Source organism: Cupressus sempervirens, chromosome 11 (assembly GCF_028749045.1).
Source record: "Cupressus sempervirens isolate cs-2001-9-10 chromosome 11, ASM2874904v1, whole genome shotgun sequence".
Lineage (NCBI taxonomy): Eukaryota > Viridiplantae > Streptophyta > Pinopsida > Cupressales > Cupressaceae > Cupressus > Cupressus sempervirens.
In genome coordinates this window covers 542,079,146-542,093,926 of record NC_143128.1, presented here as the reverse complement: position 1 = coordinate 542,093,926, position 14,781 = coordinate 542,079,146, and positions in this window count along the sequence as shown.

Sequence of the window (14,781 nt, the reverse complement as noted above, 5' to 3'; positions counted from 1 at the left end):
GTAACTCAGCAAGAAGAAAGGAGGAAGGAATGGGAAAAAGTGAAAACAGCGAGAGAAAATGGCAAGTGGGCATGGCTACAAAATGGCAAATCCCAAATTAGCGACAAAATCACACGCAATAAATAGGAACTCGAGCCCACCCAAGAACATTTAACTATAGTTAGTTGGAACTGTAGAGGTTATCCTTGGAGAAGAGGACCTAGGTTAGGGCCGATAGCTAAAGATAATGACATCATTATGCTTACCGAGACACATGAGCATGATGGATGTAGGGTTCCAGATTTTGAAGGGTATAAGAAGGTATCACTATGGAATGAAAAGATAGATAATGGTAAATGGCATGGAGGCATCACCATTCTAATAAAAGAAACTTGGAGCAGATTTGTAAACTTAGAGAAAGAAGATGTAAATAAGCAGTATATTTGGATTAAAATAATAGAGAATCAGATTACTACGAGGGTGGTTGTCTGTTACTTCACCCCAAAAGGCTCAAAAATGTATAAAAAGCATAGATTGGATCGAGAAGACCCATTCGCTGCACTCAAAAAAGACATAGCAGCCTTTAGCTCTCTAGGGGAAATAATGATAATAGGGGATTTCAATGCTAGAACAGCAAACAACCAAACTCTCAATCTTAAGGAGAGCTACAATGAAAGCAGAAACCCAGTTTGGCTTGAAGAAGAAGGGACACAAAAATGGGAAAGATCTTCGCAGGATAGCATGGGAAAGATTAATCATTTTGGTGTTGAATTACTAAGTTTATGCTGCCTATATAACATGGTCATATGTAATGGTTTGGAAAAGTGGCCTAAATCAGGTGGAATCACATGCAAAAGATACAATGGACAAAGTGTTGTTGACTATGTAATATGCTCGCAAGAATATGTCGCAAAGATAATTAACTTTGAGATAGAGGACTACCCCATGGAGCTAAAATCTGATCATAACCCCATTTTGATAAGGGTGGCCACTCACTTTAAAGATCAACATATTGTCCCAAAACCTTTACAAAAGAGGAAGAGGATTTCGATCGACAAAGTTTTAATGACACAAGAAAACCATGCTACTTTCCAAAACTCTCTTTTGCGGCTATCTAGAGTTCCGGGAAACCATCCCGAGTCTGATAAACAACATTTCATGGACAAGGATAATCTTGTTCTTACTATCATTAAAGCACTGGAGGAGTGTAAAAGATCTAAGGCCACAAGAGAAGCCAAGAACACTTTTCCGGCTAATCCATGGTTTGATGAAGAATGCAAAACAGTAAAAAGAAATTGGAAAAAGAACATAAATAAAGAAAGTAGAAAGGAGTATGATCAGCTGATTAAAAAGAAGAAAGGAGAGTATGTAAATAAGAGAAGAATCGAGTTGATTAATCTTGGTAAAAACAACCCCAGAAAGTTTTGGAAAGAACTTCAGAATTGAAAAACTCAAATAGAGAACAACATAACAGGAACCAAATGGCTGGAATATGCCAAGACTTTCTATGAGTGTGATCTAGGAGAACGTAGAACCATGGAAACAAAGACTACAGGGGAGTTATTCAGCGAAAAGGATATTATCCAAGGCATAAGGAGGTTAGCTGCCGGTAAAGCGCAAGATATAGATGGGCTTCAAGCTGAATACTTAAAATGGGGTGTTGAAACCCTCACACCACACATCACTAAAATTTTCAACGCTGTCAATAGAGAAGGTTTCCTTGTAAAATGGACAACAAGTGTGGTGATCCCACTCCACAAAAGTGGAGATATAAATAATCCTTCTAATTACCGAACCATCATGATCAATCCACTTTTTGGCAAGTTATTTGGCAGCTTGGTAGAACAAAAAATCAGCAACTAGGCTGAAACAGAAGGCAAATGTGCAATAGGGCAAGCGGGCTTTAGACCAAAGCACTCTACTATAGATCATGGCATCACTCTTAGATACTTGATTGAGAAAGTTTGGGACACTTCGGGGAACGAGGCTTTTTGTTGTTTTGTGAACTTTAAAAAATCATTCGACACAGTGCCACGTAATAAATTATGGGATAGAATGGAAGAGTTGGAAGTTCCTAAAGAACTTAGGTCAGCAATTTACAGATTATATGAGCAGGTCAAAGCTAAAATCAGAATGACAGAAGGGCTATCAGAAAATTTTAATAGCAAGATCGGGGTTAAGCAAGGGTGTTCACTATCTCCAACATTATTCGGGCTCTATATTGACAAGTTAGAAGAATGGATAAACAAGACCAATGGTGAGGGGGTGCAACTAGCCCACTTTGTGATAAGATTGCTCTTATATGCAGATGATCTCATAATTCTTGCTAGAACAACTAAAGGTTTGAAAGAGCACTTGACAGCACTAGAAAATTTTTGTCATGAAGTAGGAATGCAAGTTAACACTAGTAAAACCAAAATTATGATCTTCTCGCTGAAGAAGAATAGGAGCATACAAGACGAGTTTCTATTGGAAAATAGCCCACTTGAGATTGTGGAAGAGTACAAATACTTGGGCATCGATTTTCATAACAAATTCAATTAGGATACTTGCAGATCAAAAAGGATCCAAGGGGGCTGGAAGGCATTATACTCTTTACAAAACAAGTGCAGGAACGCAGAATTATGGGATTGGACGACCATGAAATTTTTTTTTGGTTTGTTGATCACTCCGGTTATTTTATACGGATGTGAAGTGTGGGGAGGTAGTATTTCCGAACAGAAATGGCAGCAAGTAGAAAGAATTCAAAAACACTTCATCACATGCAATCTTAAAGTCAAGACCACAGTTCCGTATGAGATCCTTTTGGCAGAGGTGGGTTCCTATCCATTAGAAGCCGTTGCTTTGGTCCAAATGATAAGCTACTTAAAGAAAACCCAAGGTCTGGAAACACATCGTTGGCCCAAGTTGATCATAGAGGAAAAACTTGTGAGGCGAAAAAGCACATGGATGAAGCAAAATGACAAATGGATGCGAAAATGGGATATCAACATCCAAATTTGCCCGGATAACATTACAAAAATAAAAAAGTTTGTCAATGAAAATTTTCACAATATTCTGTGGACAAGACGCATAGGGCGGAAAAAATCCTATTACATTAAATAATTTAATCCCACTTATAGTCATGATGAAAAGGCCTATATAAGAGCACCTATTAACTGGAAAGCAAAAATGTTGATGACACAACTTAGAACTAGTTCACATCAACTGCGATGTGAAACTGGTCGGTGGCAAGTTCCAAAGGAAGAGTGGGCAGACAGAACATGTTTATTTTGTAATATGAGAATAGTTGAGACAGAGTAGCACTTTGTCAACGACTACCTGGCTTACAATGACATCAGATTTGATTATACAAAAATATTGCAGAACAAGGACTTCAACTATTTATTCAAGGAAGATCAAGTGAAGAGAGCAGCGGATTTGATTACCAAACTTCAGAGAAGGAGAGACAAGTTATCCAAAACTTTACAACTGACTAGTTCCGCTCCTGACTCGGGAGGGTGATCGCATAGGTCCCATAGACTACTTTAGTCTCGTGGACGTCATTAAAATCTATCATATCATATCATATCAATTGTTTTGTTCTCACAAGAATACTTCCCGGGCACGATATATGCAAAAACAGCGGTAGTTTGTGATTAGATATAGACTCTGACGTTAGGTATTTTCGGGTCACAGATTCTAAGTGCGGCTTTTCATTCTCAAGTTCATTATTTTTTTTCCGAACTAGAAGCTAATTGCTGACATTTTAAAAACCATTTTGTGGAGGAGTGGCACATTAATGTGGGACACGGCTATCCTCCTTACAAAGTGTAGAGATGACCAATTTTCAAAACATAAAACGTCATGAATTTTTCAGAAAAAAATTAGCATTTAATGATCTGTACAGTTTGTAATCAAAAATAACAAAAAACTTGAAAAAAAATCACTGTGAGTTTTTTTGGGAAAAAAAAGTTTGACTTTGTTTTGTCTTTAGTGCATTTTGTCTTACCCTGTCTCATTAATAATTTTGCTTATTTTCTAACACTCAATTTTAAATTTATTTTTTTCAATTATAATTCTTTTTATTACTAATGATTTCTAAAAATGCTTGTTTCAAATATTTTCCAAGATGGCATTTGATTATTTCATATGCATTAGTTAAATTCTACAAGTATATATTTTAAAAGGACAAATAAGCTTCGTTAGATAAATTGTGATGTACATATGTAAAATATCAATATGTTAGTTTATTATATTTGTGATTATATTGAAATTAAAGCGCATTGTTGGGAAGTGTACATATATCATATAAAATCAAACAATGACAGAAGCCTTACGCATCTCAAATAGAGACCACAGATGAAAACCCTTAGGCATCTGAAGCAAAGAACAAGGATAAAGACACTTAACCTTCTAGGTGGTAGTCCAAATTTGTGAATTTCATGGAGTTTAAAGGATTTAGAATAGTTTGGGTTATTAGTTTCAGCATTGCCTAATTTCAAGATTTAAAGGGTCAGGTTGTAACGTCCCGCTAAAGAACCCAGAAGACATTAACCTAAACATGTTACTAAGTTTATAGAACATTTTTTTTTCCTTCAAATATTTTTAACGATAATGATAACAATGTGGAAGCAATACAATGAAATATATTACATACACATACATGCAATTCAAACACATATCATATTTCTAAAGGGTTCCATAACATAGAATCGTGTATCTGTCAATTAATTATTTAGATTAACCACACGCACAAAGTTTCCTATCCATGAATAGAAATCAAGTACGTCATCACATACATGAATACATAGATGCAACTAATACCATAAGATATACACAATGATACAACATCTGCTACACAAGTCGCAAAATATGTAATAATAATCCAAGTACAAATATAATACAAATCTCATAAGCATCACAACTGATGCAAGGATACATGAAACAATATACAATATATGAGAGATAAAAATAAGTCTCCAATAATGATGAGTGAGAAAGTGTAATTGCTACAAGGATCATCTAGCACTGGTACAAGTACATCAGAAACTCAATGGTAATAAGATCACTACCACCTAGCCACATGGGACCAAACGTCCACTCCCATTTTGCTAAGGAGATAATATTATGTTGTACTTGGATATTAAATCACAAGATCAATAATAATACAAAACCTAGGTAAGGAATCCTAAAAGCTCTCTACCTTGACCAGTAGAACACCTACAACAAAGGCGATACAACTAATCCCATAGTCAACCAAAATATGTAGAAAATCTAAGATGCATATAGGGAAGTGTCATCACACGAGTCAACTCTAGAGTTACCTTGGCAGACTCTCTAGACCTCACCCCCCTAGTGACTTTTATGCGGCATTTGCAACCTCTCATACAAACAAGGTTACTATGTTATATTCAAGTCCTTTATGGACTGTAAGCATATTCTCCCATTCCCATCTGAGTTGGTACAAGTACTCAACACATGATCGAGGAACATAATTATCTTATTAATGTTGACAACTAAAATTATTCTTTACACTCTAATATTATTATTTTTTAATATTTGTCCTTAACATTATAATTGATTGTATTAATTAGCTATATTATTATATTGTTCTATTTATTTAATTAAATTTATTTAAACTAAATAAATCCATTGCCCCTTTTGTATTTAAATATTATCCTTTTAATAAATTAAAAGTATTTTAGTATATGATTCATTTGTCTTCTTTGTTTAAATAAATTTTATTTATTTAATTACCCTCACTTGGCTAACATTCTTCTAAACCTGTTTTTCTTAGATTCACTAATTATTGTCTACACCTTAATCATCTTCTTAATCTTGATTTAAGTGCATCAAATTTGTGTTATTATTTAATCATGTGCACAATCACCTTTCCAAGGTAGCCGCATCTCTATCTTTTTTCTCCCCCTATCATTTCATTTTTTTCTCTTTTCTCCATTAAGTTGGAATCTTTGACATTTGCATGGTTTTGCCTCTTAATCCTACCCACTCATTCTTTTTTACCTCTTAATCTTATTTTCTTCTCTTTTGCTTCGTCATCCTAGCCACTTATTCTTTTTTGTCTTTTAATCTTAGCTTTCGCACTTTTGCCTCTTCATCTTACCCCTTCATTCTTTTGCCCCTTAATCTCAACTACTCATTTCTTTCCATTAACATCTCCTTCTTTATTACGCTAATAGTCATCATATTCATAATATTGTAAGAATAATCATCAAGCACTTGAGCACTTAGCATGCTAGCATTCAAGCATTAACATCTCACGATTTCAATTCTAGAGCATAGTTGTTGCACTTTCATTCTTAACTTAGGTTTCAATTCTTGTATGGTAGTGTAGTTTTGACTTTATAGCTTAGTTTGGATGTGCATTTTTATTCTTAGTTAGTTTGCATCATCTTGCTTGTTTATTATCTCCTCAATAGATCTTGCACTTGCACATCATTGCAAGATTTGGAGAAAGTTTCTCATGCTTGTTCTCAAATCCTTCAGTCTTTATATTTCTAACTACTTTGCACAATAGATTTCATTTCATTGAGTCGGGAGAGAATACCCACAATAATCTTAAAGAGAAAATCAAATAAGGTTATTTGGTGCCCTTGTTTTAGCTCATTAGAGGTTGTAGTAAGAATTACTTATTTTGTTACATTTTAGAAATGACTAACATCTAATGTGGTTTTGTTTGATGTTTTGGTATTTCTACTTAAAGCAAGTGGGTGGATATTTTTACTACATACACTTTGTACACTTAGTGGGATCCATGTCTTGATTTGCATCTCTTTTTTCTTTGATTTTTCAAGGTTAACCCTTTTTTAGGTTAAGTTGGAGGGGGAAACCTAGGTTTTTGAAAGAATTGATCATATATTGCAAATAACTTAGAGTTTTTCTTTGAAATGTTTTTTGCAAGTTTGGGATGAGTCAAAGATGTCTCAGTCCAAACATCATTTCTTTATGATCATTTTTTTGCGAGTTATAATTTTTTTACCATCTTTCATAAAAAAATTAAAAAATTTTAAAATTGGTCACAAATTAGTGATTTTTTCATTTTAATAGTACATTTTTGGAAAGGTCTGAGAATTATACAGGGAGTTAGTTCTTTGTGTTTTTTATTTGGATGATCAAATATGTCTCAAAAAGTCAATTTGTGGAAACTTGTGTTTTTTGGTAAATTAAGTCTATGGGGTTTGAATTAAGGGATACTACTAAAATTCTTACATTTTTGGAAGCTCTCTGATTTTTGGTAAGGGTCATTTCTTTGCATTTATGTTTTGGGACCAAAATGATAGCAAACAAATCAGATCTTGTTGACTATGTCAAAAGCAAAAAATCAATGAAAAGTATTTTGTGATGAACTTGCACTTTATTCGCACATAGTTCAATGCATGATAAAATCAATCAATTGTGAGTTGTTAATTCATGTGGAATCAACTAATGCAATGTATTTTATTTTAATCATCATAGTTTTTCATGATTTCATACACTTGATTAGAGTTTGTGAAGGCAACTTGGAGCTCATCATAGTGGGTCAAAGGAGTATAAAATAAAATAAAATTGAAAAGCATGAAATTAAGGTGGACATATTCCAAACCTTCTTATTTGCATTCTAAAAAGTGATAATTTTCATATTTATTTTCATCATAAATCATTTCTTTCTTTCAGTCAACTTGTTTGGTGTGTCTTCCTTACATTGGAAAAAAGGGCTTAAAATCAATCATCCACATTTGGATTTGGGCTTAAAATGAACCCCTTTATCTTTTAATCCTTAAGATTTTCTTATTTGTGCTTTCCTCTTTCATCCTTGTCAAGGAATTTGAGGGGAACACAAATAAAGGGTTTTGCTTTTTCTATTTTAGGGGGCTTTCTTAGAGAAGTGATCACTCTAGGGGACAACCTCAACTTATGTGTTCTCATGAAGTATAAATAGAGGGGCTTGAATATAAAGTTATGCCTCTTGAAAGTATAATATTATCAATATTGGCTAAGCTCGAAAGAACTTTATTTCTTTGGGAAGTGAAGCTGGAGATTGGGTTATTGTTTCCTCTCGACTATTTAGTAGCATTCTCTTTCATATAGTTTTGGGTCTCACGTTCTTTGTGTATATCAAGGGCATCCCTGAGTTCACCTTGTACATCCTAGTTGAAACTTGAATATAGGTTTTTCATGTATTTTTTGTGCTTGAACATTTCAAACCTTCTTGACCTAAAATAAAAATGGGACAAATCAACCAAATTGAACCTTAGAAATTTTGTCTTTTGCATAATTTCATTGTGTGTTTTACATTTTTAAATTGAAAAAAAAATTAAAATCATAAAATCTCACAAATACAAAAATAATAATTATAAAATTTGAAAACCCAAAAAATAATATAAAAAATCCAAAAATAAAAAAAATAAACTCAAAAATTTCAACAACAAAAAATAAAACATTTCAAATACAAAAAAAAAAAAAAAAAAAATATATATATATATATATATATATATATAGATAACTTGGAAGCAATTTAATGATGATTTAGAACCTATTTAGTGATATTTAATGTTAGAATTGTATTTTATTTGCATTTATTCTCATTTCTCCTAAATGAAATAGGGTTTGACCTAATGGATCCTCCTTAATATTCCTATTCTATGGCATAAATCTTGAGGCAGGATCTATCCACTCAAGTCCTCCTTGCCTTCCTCTAATCAGTTGGAATCTATTTTTTGCACCCAAAATTATGACCTATTATGGGACCCCAAGAGATTTCTAGAGATTATGGGACCTGGTTAGAAAGGATGTAGTGAGTCCTTATTGAATCAAGGGCGTAGTGGATCCCTACGTGGTCAATCAAGGATGCAGTGTGTCCCTACTTAGGACCCATTTTTAGTCCCCTTCCTAGGCTCTATTTTGGGGTTAGTTTGAGGTGTTAATTTTGATGCTCGATTGACCACCAGGAGAAAGTTTATTCGGGTGCCTTTATAAGCCCATTCATTTGCCTCATTTCACATCCCAAATTTATATCATCATTTTTGGGTGCACTAGCACTGAAGCCTTCAAGTGTTCAAGCATTCAAACTATCTCCAAATACATTCAAGAAGATCCTTTTGCAAGCCATTGGAAAGTAGATCTCTTGCATTCAAGGTTCTTTCAAGGAGATTTTAGGAGTTTATTTGGGGGCTTCATTATCTGTCTTCCATAGTCATGCTACAACCTTTCAAGATCTAGCTTCTTGCATTGATGATAGTGGAGCTTGTCATCAAGGGAGGGTCTCTACTTGCATTCTTCTTCAATATTCACGTTCCTCTTGATTTGATTCAATTAGTAAATTGGGCTTATTACATTTTATTAGAGAGATCCTACTATTATAAGGTGAATTCATGCATTTCATTTACATTTTTGCATTCCAATTTCAATTTCAATATTAATTCCTAAACTAGGGTTTGATCAAGGCAAACCCCCCATCAACAAAACAAAACCATTTTTTATTGCACAGAATACATATCTTGGAATGGAAAATAGGTTGCAAATTGGTATACCCTTTTTGTTGAACTTTAGAGATTTAGAAATTGTTTTGCAATCAGGCACTATTGAAAAGGGATTCACTATGGCCATACAAAGTAAACCATGCTACTGAAGTCAACCATATTGACAAAATTTGACCTTTCTAGATAGCTAAACAATTTTTTGGGTTTTAAATATCTCGTAGTTTTAGGTTTGGAGTTCAGACTATTCGTTGATTGGAGTTTCACGTAAATTAGAAAATCAAATCTAATATTCCTCTACATTTTTAAGCTAACTCGTTTAATTGCTTTATTTATTTCACCATGTTTTCTTTCTACATCTATTGTCTTTCATAGCTCTTGCTAATGGTTTTAAGGGTCTTGCATTCTTTCTCTAATTTTATAATCATTAGATCTTTGCTTGCATTAGTGCTCCTTTATCACTTAGTTAGCACTAATCTTCTTAGATCTAGTTACCATATAATTGGAATTAAAAGGATCGATTTCCTTAACTGCCCTTTTGAGGTGTTAGATTATGTGATGAACTTAAGTTTATTTGCTTGCTTCACATGTCACCCTACACATCTTTGGTGAACTTGATTGGTGATATTTCCATTTTTTATTTTGGTGTTAGATTTCCCTTTACATTAGAGTGAAATTGTGTGTTCACCTAACAAATTTTTGGTGAACCCAACTTATTGCGCCCTTCTTTTTCATTTTGGAGTTATATTGTTGCATTCAATTATATGTTAGCTTGTGTTATCTTGGTGAACATATTAACTATTTAACTCTTACATTGTATGCTTTGTGATTTATTTCATATCATGCCTTGCTTGGTGTATGAACTTTATTACTTTAAGCCCTACCTATAGCCTTCTTGTTAGGAGAAGTCATAGACTCATGGCTTCCTTTGATCCAAAATCTTCTTCTCCTCTCTTCAGGAACCTTATTGGCCCTATGGTTTCCCATGGTCCTAATCCTTCCATGGAGAATTACTCTCTCAATTCATCTCATGATGAAGATGAGGCTTTAAGAGTTCAAAATTAACAAGTTCCTAAGCTTGCTACTAAGATTGAGAAGATGAGTGATTGACTTATTCGAGAGAATCACAATACCAATACTATTTCTAATTTTGATGCCCTTAAGAAAGTGATACATAATGATGAGCATGGTGTCAATATTTCATGTAGTATTACTCACCTTATCCATTGACTTGTTAAGCCTTTGGCACAAGCCACATCTTAGATAAGAATATCTCCACCTGTCACTAATGTTGAGCCCTCCTTGCCTATTTCCATGTTTTTATTTAGCATTCCTCCATATATTCCTTGTATCGTGACTACTTCTATTTCACCATCCAATCCTCATATCATGATTTTTTCTATACCTTCCATACGCATGAGTATTTTGCATGCTTCATTTCCTATCTCACAACCTTCGTACAATAGTATTTCTTGCACTTATCCTAATCCTCCTACTATTGTGGTTCCTACTGTTCCACTTTTAACACTTTCTATTCTAGCTAATTCATACACTCTTCCCAATGTGTTGAATACATCATTGCTAACTATTTTCTCTAATGACTACTATTATTAGTCTTGCTTGAATTATTTCTTCCTCACAACAACAACTTTTATCCTTAATTCATTTCAAGTTCAATGTAGTTACATGTGATATGGTTATCCCTTTATCCTTAGACATTATCCATATTGTTGCCCCTGAACAAGTTGATATGCTTTACCTTGATATTGATAATGGTAAAGGCAATCGTATGACTCATCTTAAAACTTTTTAAGTTTTGTGTAGTTATTATGCTTGTGATCAAAGGACTTTAGCCAAGGTGTTTTCTTGTAATTTTCATGACAAGTCCTTGCAATGTCATTGTTCTTTGCCATCTTATTCTATTGATTTAATACACAAAATTGCTAATACTTTTATCTAACAGTTTCAAAATATCATTGGTCCTCAAGTGTCTTTAACTGATTTGATGCATTATAAACAAGGTCCCAAGGATAGAGTGATCAATTTTATTAGTAGATTCAAGCATTTGCATGCTCGTATCTCTTATCATGTGCATGATATTGATATTTAACATATGTTTATTGATAATTTACAAAAAATACATTAGAGATAAGATTTTGTTTGTTGAGTTTACCTCGTTTTCACAACTTTGTGCAACACTTCATCATTATCAATTACAAGTGAACCAATTTGGGAGCACCACTCCAATGGCTCTTGTACTTTTTGATAAGAGTGATTTTATGGCTAGTCACAAAAAACTCCAAAAACCTAACAAATTTGTCAATGTCAATAAAGCCACAAATACAGTTAATAAATGAGTTGTTGTTGCATTCAAAAGTGTCATTGCTTCTTCCTCTATTTTTCAGATGAGCTATAAGTTTAATCCTATCTTTAAGTCTTTGCATTAAATAATGGGAAGGTTATTAAGTGTTGATATTATCACACTTCCTCCTGTTAGACCACTTCTTCCTTCTACCGCATCAGTCCACACTTTGATTCCAAAGCCTTTTGTTAACATCATCATCATCCTGGCCATGATATTGAGCAGTGTTATACTTTGAAGCATAAGATTCAAGATTTGATTGATTCCAATTCTCTATGTGTTGATAATTATGATAGTGAAAAAAATATGTGGCACCTCCCAATCAAAATCTTTAAATATACACCAACCCTTTACCTCAACAAACTACTAATATGATTTCTCAACCTTCTTCTTCATCTGATACAAACATCACTTGTGATAAATAATGGGGAGATAATGACCATGCCATTAACATTTTGGAACATTTACCTCAACCTCCACCTCAACCTAAACCTAAGATTCCATATAAATCTCATTATCAACCTAAGCGTAAACTCTCTCTTAAGCATGTTAGAGACCTTACTATTTTATTTGATGATTTCAATAATTTTCTTGCTCTTGAGAGTCCTCTTCATATTTCTAATAGGGTTGCTAAGTACCCTTCTTATGGTTGTCTTATTGATCCTACTTCTATGGTTAATGTTATCACTAAGGAGCATTTGTTTTCTAAATAATTGCTCCATGATTTTTATGATTCAATTGATATTTGGATTCTTACTTGTAATGGTTTCTTGTATTCACCGCACGGTTCTATTTCCTTAACTGTTGAACTCTATGGTAAAGTGGTGAATAGTACCTTTGTTGTCATTCCTACTTCTGATAAATTATAATTAAAGCTTGGTTTACTTCCATGTAATACATTGCTTCTCCTATCTATTAGTGCATTAAATTCCCTCATGATGATGAGATTGAGACGATCAATAATAGTCTTTACCATCCTTCTAGGCATAGGCATTGTGCTACCCTCAACTTGTTTTTTTCCTTTTATTCTTACTACAACTCCTAATTTTCCTAATTATCCTTTCCAATCATATCAATCTCATAAATGTCATAAAATTATTGGGTTGAGTATGCCCAAGGATATTACTCATGGTCTTTTTCTTATACCTTCTACACCTATTTCTTTGAATTCTCCATTTGCAATGGCCCGCCACCTCCTACATTTAATTATCCTTCTAGTGTGGTTAGATTTCTTCTACTTTCTAACCTAACTCATTCCTTTTGTTATCCCATCTAACGAAGGCAAGGACCTATGGCTATTGATCCTTCTTCTTCCCAACCAGTTTCAACCAAAACTAAATGCTATTAACATTCCTATGATTATCTAAAGAAGCATTAAGCTCAAGCTAAGCCATTTGTGCATGCTCCCCATTCTTCTTCTCCTTCCTTTAATTAGCCCATGTCTACGGAGGAAATTAATCATAATAATGAGATAGATAAATTTTATATTCATATTTTAGGTTCTATTGCTATTAATCTTGATGAAGAAGATACATTAGATTATCTTATTGATGATGATGATGAGATTATTGATCTTGATAATGATTTTCATAACATGCTTTCAAAACAACTTCTACTTGCACTTAGTCTCGAGCATAGTGAACTTCAAATGCTCCTTGTTCATACTTAACCATTGTGCCTACTATATTGGATGTTGCTCCTCTTGCAATTTATCCACCTTCTCTAAATACTACATGGCAAGATTGGGGAGGGGGAAAATATATTTGAGTGAGTGCTCTAGCATAGTATCTTTTTGTGTATTTTCTTGTTGTGACGTGCTTACATGTATTGTTATTTCTATATGTTTATTTAGATTTCTTTATAGATCCGTGTTGCTACATTGGCATGAGGTGATAAAGGAATCAAATTTTCGTATCACTCTTGTATATGTATCTCAATTCTTCTATATGTTGTTATTTTTTATGTTGTACATGTGCTAGTGTTCATAATTACATCCTTGTGTTTGTCCTCTTGGATGTGGGACATGGTAGTATTAATTATTTTTAGTCTCCATTATGGTAGTCCAAAAATACTCTTCTTCATAACTCTTAGGTGTCTTTCTTCCATTTTGTTGCAGTTCTACTTCCTTTGGAGAATGATGATATTTCATACTTGATATAATACTTAAATATTATCATATGATCATGCTAACCCCAAAGTTAGTAGATACCTCTTGTACAGTCTATATGTTATCTGATTATTTCCCTTGATCTATCTTTTCTTGGGGGCATTTCATAGTGGAAACATCTCTAAGTAGATGTATGTATACTCTATTAAAGTCATTGCTCATGTTTAAGAGTTAGCAATGACTTTAATATGGGGCATACACCCTGCTCACCTTTTACTTGTAATCATAGAATAGAAAATATGGATTATGAGTATGACTTAGAGTATTTTTAGCCTTGGGGACTTGATATGATTTCTTTGTTATCCTCAAATCTATGCATTGTTGCTTCATCACCTTTTTGCATAACATCTTGTGAATCCCTTTATGAATTACACATAATCCTAAGGAATGGGTTCTCTATGCACACCTTCAATTTAGGATGTGAACATCCTTAAGATTGGGTCTCTCTTTCTTTTTCACATATAGATAAATGATAAATCGCATATATGGGTAACACATTCAAGCACATGCCAAATCCCATACACGAGTAACACATTTTTAATGTTCCTTCATGATTCACAGTGAGATGTACACTTTTCATTGGATGAAATAATCATACCCATTATTGTGTTGCGGCTAGTGATTTCTCTCTTGTTATGATCTTGGAGTTATCAAATACACAATCCCTTCAGGGCTTGATGGATTCTTTGTCTCCTTGATTGTGATAAGACTATCTCATTTACTATGTTCTACTTTACCAAGAGTTTGGATTGAGTACATACTCTTGCTAAAATGGGGGCCAAATGTACCATCTAAAATTGGAAGCACTTCAATTT